Here is an 8,166-nt window from a genome sequence, read left to right as displayed (position 1 = left end):
AAAGGCCCCATTATTTGAATGATAAACCAGACTTGAGTCTTTTCCGATGCAAAAACAGCAGTTACAGAAAAGCAAACTTCATACAGCACTCATTCTATATAGAGTTTCTAGACAACTATTGTAACCTACTGTAAATGCATACAAACCTAATAGAGCATGCAGGCAATGTGTGGTTCCCAATAACTTGATACTCTAACAGTTCAATTAACTTCAGAAAAAGAACATCAGGAAATTATCTTGTAAGGGGACCCATTCTGGTCATTCCCACAGTCATATCTAGCTAGTTGCCATCCGTTGAAGAATAACACCTCAACTTAATAGCACTTTCTGTGATTGGAGGAATGAGAGTCACTCAAGTTGAAGGTTCATTCTCAATGAACTTGATACGGATGAAATTGACCTGAGTAAATTATAGAGAAGGAACAGACAGATCACACTGCCTCAAAGACAAGCACTGAAGAACATTAAAATCAATCAAGGCATCAGTTTAAAGTGATGTAATAGTGGAATTTAGAAGCACATGACAAACACAATGTGTATGAATAACAGATGAAAAAGTCACAGAAGACTACCCCAACAAGTAGCACTTACTCTGTTATAAGGACAAGCCAATGCCATTGTTAGGGTACCGATCGCAACAATCCAAGGACAGATTTTGTTGGGACTCAGTGCAAACATTGCACCAAATACAGGTATATTTACTACAGGCAGTGTAAAATGCAAAGAAGATTGCTAATACTGGTAAAATACAGAGAAGGAACAGACAGATCACACTGCCTCAAAGACAAGCACTGAAGAACATGAAAATCAATCAAGGCATCAGCTTAAAGTGATGTAATAGTGGAATTTAGAAGCACATGACAAACACAATGTGTATGAATAACAGATGAAAAAGTCACAGAAGACTACCCCAACAAGTAGCACTTACTCTGTTATAAGGACAAGCCAATGCCATTGTTAGGGTACCGATCGCAACAATCCAAGGACAGATTTTGTTGGGACTCAGTGCAAACATTGCACCAAATACAGGTATATTTACTACAGGCAGTGTAAAATGCAAAGAAGATTGCTAATACTGGTAAAATACAGAGAAGGAACAGACAGATCACTCTGCCTCAAAGACAAGCACTGAAGAACATTAAAATCAATCAAGGCATCAGTTTAAAGTGATGTAATAGTGGAATTTAGAAGCACATGACAAACACAATGTGTATGAATAACAGATGAAAAAGTCACAGAAGACTACCCTAACAAGTAGCACTTACTCTGTTATAAGGACAAGCCAATGCCATTGTTAGGGTACCGATCGCAACAATCCAAGGACAGATTTTGTTGGGACTCAGTGCAAACATTGCACCAAATACAGGTATATTTACTACAGGCAGTGTAAAATGCAAAGAAGATTGCTAATACTGGTAAAATACAGAGAAGGAACAGACAGATCACACTGCCTCAAAGACAAGCACTGAAGAACATGAAAATCAATCAAGGCATCAGTTTAAAGTGATGTAATAGTGGAATTTAGAAGCACATGACAAACACAATGTGTATGAATAACAGATGAAAAAGTCACAGAAGACTACCCCAACAAGTAGCACTTACTCTGTTATAAGGACAAGCCAATGCCATTGTTAGGGTACCGATCGCAACAAATTGAAAAGACCTGTATATGAACTGCCCACCAAATGATTACTTACTGTTTATTCCATGAAGTCCATCTCCCTCTAGAGACATGTTCCTGAGAAATCCTTAGAATGACGAGCTGCCCTAAATTCCCAGGAAGAACTTAAGATTGGTTCATGTTCAGCAACCACAACCAATCCCACATCTGTAAATGCTATGCTGTGAACGACTCAGGTACTTAAGCGGGTGCTCTGCCTTTACCCAAGGTCCATCATTATAATTAGAGAAAGTATTTCACACATTCAAAACATTAGAATTGAGTGGAGTTTTGGTTGTCTGCCTTAAAGGCCCCATTATTTGAATGATAAACCAGACTTGAGTCTTTTCCGATGCAAAAACAGCAGTTACAGAAAAGCAAACTTCATACAGCACTCATTCTATATAGAGTTTCTAGACAACTATTGTAACCTACTGTAAATGCATACAAACCTAATAGAGCATGCAGGCAATGTGTGGTTCCCAATAACTTGATACTCTAACAGTTCAATTAACTTCAGAAAAAGAACATCAGGAAATTATCTTGTAAGGGGACCCATTCTGGTCATTCCCACAGTCATATCTAGCTAGTTGCCATCCGTTGAAGAATAACACCTCAACTTAATAGCACTTTCTGTGATTGGAGGAATGAGAGTCACTCAAGTTGAAGGTTCATTCTCAATGAACTTGATACGGATGAAATTGACCTGAGTAAATTATAGAGAAGGAACAGACAGATCACACTGCCTCAAAGACAAGCACTGAAGAACATTAAAATCAATCAAGGCATCAGTTTAAAGTGATGTAATAGTGGAATTTAGAAGCACATGACAAACACAATGTGTATGAATAACAGATGAAAAAGTCACAGAAGACTACCCCAACAAGTAGCACTTACTCTGTTATAAGGACAAGCCAATGCCATTGTTAGGGTACCGATCGCAACAATCCAAGGACAGATTTTGTTGGGACTCAGTGCAAACATTGCACCAAATACAGGTATATTTACTACAGGCAGTGTAAAATGCAAAGAAGATTGCTAATACTGGTAAAATACAGAGAAGGAACAGACAGATCACACTGCCTCAAAGACAAGCACTGAAGAACATTAAAATCAATCAAGGCATCAGTTTAAAGTGATGTAATAGTGGAATTTAGAAGCACATGACAAACACAATGTGTATGAATAACAGATGAAAAAGTCACAGAAGACTACCCCAACAAGTAGCACTTACTCTGTTATAAGGACAAGCCAATGCCATTGTTAGGGTACCGATCGCAACAATCCAAGGACAGATTTTGTTGGGACTCAGTGCAAACATTGCACCAAATACAGGTATATTTACTACAGGCAGTGTAAAATGCAAAGAAGATTGCTAATACTGGTAAAATACAGAGAAGGAACAGACAGATCACACTGCCTCAAAGACAAGCACTGAAGAACATGAAAATCAATCAAGGCATCAGCTTAAAGTGATGTAATAGTGGAATTTAGAAGCACATGACAAACACAATGTGTATGAATAACAGATGAAAAAGTCACAGAAGACTACCCCAACAAGTAGCACTTACTCTGTTATATGGACAAGCCAATGCCATTGTTAGGGTACCGATCGCAACAATCCAAGGACAGATTTTGTTGGGACTCAGTGCAAACATTGCACCAAATACAGGTATATTTACTACAGGCAGTGTAAAATGCAAAGAAGATTGCTAATACTGGTAAAATACAGAGAAGGAACAGACAGATCACTCTGCCTCAAAGACAAGCACTGAAGAACATTAAAATCAATCAAGGCATCAGTTTAAAGTGATGTAATAGTGGAATTTAGAAGCACATGACAAACACAATGTGTATGAATAACAGATGAAAAAGTCACAGAAGACTACCCTAACAAGTAGCACTTACTCTGTTATAAGGACAAGCCAATGCCATTGTTAGGGTACCGATCGCAACAATCCAAGGACAGATTTTGTTGGGACTCAGTGCAAACATTGCACCAAATACAGGTATATTTACTACAGGCAGTGTAAAATGCAAAGAAGATTGCTAATACTGGTAAAATACAGAGAAGGAACAGACAGATCACACTGCCTCAAAGACAAGCACTGAAGAACATGAAAATCAATCAAGGCATCAGTTTAAAGTGATGTAATAGTGGAATTTAGAAGCACATGACAAACACAATGTGTATGAATAACAGATGAAAAAGTCACAGAAGACTACCCCAACAAGTAGCACTTACTCTGTTATAAGGACAAGCCAATGCCATTGTTAGGGTACCGATCGCAACAAATTGAAAAGACCTGTATATGAACTGCCCACCAAATGATTACTTACTGTTTATTCCATGAAGTCCATCTCCCTCTAGCGACATGTTCCTGAGAAATCCTTAGAATGACGAGCTGCCCTAAATTCCCAGGAAGAACTTAAGATTGGTTCATGTTCAGCAACCACAACCAATCCCACATCTGTAAATGCTATGCTGTGAACGACTCAGGTACTTAAGCGGGTGCTCTGCCTTTACCCAAGGTCCATCATTATAATTAGAGAAAGTATTTCACACATTCAAAACATTAGAATTGAGTGGAGTTTTGGTTGTCTGCCTTAAAGGCCCCATTATTTGAATGATAAACCAGACTTGAGTCTTTTCCGATGCAAAAACAGCAGTTACAGAAAAGCAAACTTCATACAGCACTCATTCTATATAGAGTTTCTAGACAACTATTGTAACCTACTGTAAATGCATACAAACCTAATAGAGCATGCAGGCAATGTGTGGTTCCCAATAACTTGATACTCTAACAGTTCAATTAACTTCAGAAAAAGAACATCAGGAAATTATCTTGTAAGGGGACCCATTCTGGTCATTCCCACAGTCATATCTAGCTAGTTGCCATCCGTTGAAGAATAACACCTCAACTTAAAAGCACTTTCTGTGATTGTAGGAAAGAGAGTCACTCAAGTTGAAGGTTCATTCTCAATGAACTTGATACGGATGAAATTGACCTGAGTAAATTATAGAGAAGGAACAGACAGATCACACTGCCTCAAAGACAAGCACTGAAGAACATGAAAATCAATCAAGGCATCAGCTTAAAGTGATGTAATAGTGGAATTTAGAAGCACATGACAAACACAATGTGTATGAATAACAGATGAAAAAGTCACAGAAGACTACCCCAACAAGTAGCACTTACTCTGTTATAAGGACAAGCCAATGCCATTGTTAGGGTACCGATGTCAACAATCCAAGGACAGATTTTGTTGGGACTCAGTGCAAACATTGCACCAAATACAGGTATATTTACTACAGGCAGTGTAAAATGCAAAGAAGATTGCTAATACTGTTAAAATACAGAGAAGGAACAGACAGATCACACTGCCTCAAAGACAAGCACTGAAGAACATGAAAATCAATCAAGGCATCAGTTTAAAGTGATGTAATAGTGGAATTTAGAAGCACATGACAAACACAATGTGTATGAATAATAGATGAAAAAGTCACAGAAGACTACCCCAACAAGTAGCACTTACTCTGTTATAAGGACAAGCCAATGCCATTGTTAGGGTACCGATCGCAACAAATTGAAAAGACCTGTATATGAACTGCCCACCAAATGATTACTTACTGTTTATTCCATGAAGTCCATCTCCCTCTAGAGACATGTTCCTGAGAAATCCTTAGAATGAGGAGCTGCCCTAAATTCCCAGGAAGAACTTAAGATTGGTTCATGTTCAGCAACCACAACCAATCCCACATCTGTAAATGCTATGCTGTGAACGACTCAGGTACTTAAGCGGGTGCTCTGCCTTTACCCAAGGTCCATCATTATAATTAGAGAAAGTATTTCACACATTCAAAACATTAGAATTGAGTGGAGTTTTGGTTGTCTGCCTTAAAGGCCCCATTATTTGAATGATAAACCAGACTTGAGTCTTTTCCGATGCAAAAACAGCAGTTACAGAAAAGCAAACTTCATACAGCACTCATTCTATATAGAGTTTCTAGACAACTATTGTAACCTACTGTAAATGCATACAAACCTAATAGAGCATGCAGGCAATGTGTGGTTCCCAATAACTTGATACTCTAACAGTTCAATTAACTTCAGAAAAAGAACATCAGGAAATTATCTTGTAAGGGGACCCATTCTGGTCATTCCCACAGTCATATCTAGCTAGTTGCCATCCGTTGAAGAATAACACCTCAACTTAATAGCACTTTCTGTGATTGGAGGAATGAGAGTCACTCAAGTTGAAGGTTCATTCTCAATGAACTTGATACGGATGAAATTGACCTGAGTAAATTATAGAGAAGGAACAGACAGATCACACTGCCTCAAAGACAAGCACTGAAGAACATTAAAATCAATCAAGGCATCAGTTTAAAGTGATGTAATAGTGGAATTTAGAAGCACATGACAAACACAATGTGTATGAATAACAGATGAAAAAGTCACAGAAGACTACCCCAACAAGTAGCACTTACTCTGTTATAACGACAAGCCAATGCCATTGTTAGGGTACCGATCGCAACAATCCAAGGACAGATTTTGTTGGGACTCAGTGCAAACATTGCACCAAATACAGGTATATTTACTACAGGCAGTGTAAAATGCAAAGAAGATTGCTAATACTGGTAAAATACAGAGAAGGAACAGACAGATCACACTGCCTCAAAGACAAGCACTGAAGAACATTAAAATCAATCAAGGCATCAGTTTAAAGTGATGTAATAGTGGAATTTAGAAGCACATGACAAACACAATGTGTATGAATAACAGATGAAAAAGTCACAGAAGACTACCCCAACAAGTAGCACTTACTCTGTTATAAGGACAAGCCAATGCCATTGTTAGAGTACCGATCGCAACAATCCAAGGACAGATTTTGTTGGGACTCAGTGCAAACATTGCACCAAATACAGGTATATTTACTACAGGCAGTGTAAAATGCAAAGAAGATTGCTAATACTGGTAAAATACAGAGAAGGAACAGACAGATCACTCTGCCTCAAAGACAAGCACTGAAGAACATTAAAATCAATCAAGGCATCAGTTTAAAGTGATGTAATAGTGGAATTTAGAAGCACATGACAAACACAATGTGTATGAATAACAGATGAAAAAGTCACAGAAGACTACCCCAACAAGTAGCACTTACTCTGTTATAAGGACAAGCCAATGCCATTGTTAGGGTACCGATCGCAACAATCCAAGGACAGATTTTGTTGGGACTCAGTGCAAACATTGCACCAAATACAGGTATATTTACTACAGGCAGTGTAAAATGCAAAGAAGATTGCTAATACTGGTAAAATACAGAGAAGGAACAGACAGATCACACTGCCTCAAAGACAAGCACTGAAGAACATGAAAATCAATCAAGGCATCAGTTTAAAGTGATGTAATAGTGGAATTTAGAAGCACATGACAAACACAATGTGTATGAATAATAGATGAAAAAGTCACAGAAGACTACCCCAACAAGTAGCACTTACTCTGTTATAAGGACAAGCCAATGCCATTGTTAGGGTACCGATCGCAACAAATTGAAAAGACCTGTATATGAACTGCCCACCAAATGATTACTTACTGTTTATTCCATGAAGTCCATCTCCCTCTAGAGACATGTTCCTGAGAAATCCTTAGAATGAGGAGCTGCCCTAAATTCCCAGGAAGAACTTAAGATTGGTTCATGTTCAGCAACCACAACCAATCCCACATCTGTAAATGCTATGCTGTGAACGACTCAGGTACTTAAGCGGGTGCTCTGCCTTTACCCAAGGTCCATCATTATAATTAGAGAAAGTATTTCACACATTCAAAACATTAGAATTGAGTGGAGTTTTGGTTGTCTGCCTTAAAGGCCCCATTATTTGAATGATAAACCAGACTTGAGTCTTTTCCGATGCAAAAACAGCAGTTACAGAAAAGCAAACTTCATACAGCACTCATTCTATATAGAGTTTCTAGACAACTATTGTAACCTACTGTAAATGCATACAAACCTAATAGAGCATGCAGGCAATGTGTGGTTCCCAATAACTTGATACTCTAACAGTTCAATTAACTTCAGAAAAAGAACATCAGGAAATTATCTTGTAAGGGGACCCATTCTGGTCATTCCCACAGTCATATCTAGCTAGTTGCCATCCGTTGAAGAATAACACCTCAACTTAATAGCACTTTCTGTGATTGGAGGAATGAGAGTCACTCAAGTTGAAGGTTCATTCTCAATGAACTTGATACGGATGAAATTGACCTGAGTAAATTATAGAGAAGGAACAGACAGATCACACTGCCTCAAAGACAAGCACTGAAGAACATTAAAATCAATCAAGGCATCAGTTTAAAGTGATGTAATAGTGGAATTTAGAAGCACATGACAAACACAATGTGTATGAATAACAGATGAAAAAGTCACAGAAGACTACCCCAACAAGTAGCACTTACTCTGTTATAAGGACAAGCCAATGCCATTGTTAGGGTACCGATCGCAAC

Source organism: Hypomesus nipponensis, chromosome 21, assembly GCF_054491055.1.
Source record: "Hypomesus nipponensis isolate SF chromosome 21, ASM5449105v1, whole genome shotgun sequence".
Classification (NCBI taxonomy): domain Eukaryota; kingdom Metazoa; phylum Chordata; class Actinopteri; order Osmeriformes; family Osmeridae; genus Hypomesus; species Hypomesus nipponensis.
The sequence above is the reverse complement of the archived record's forward strand: the minus strand, read 5'-3'. Positions refer to the sequence as shown.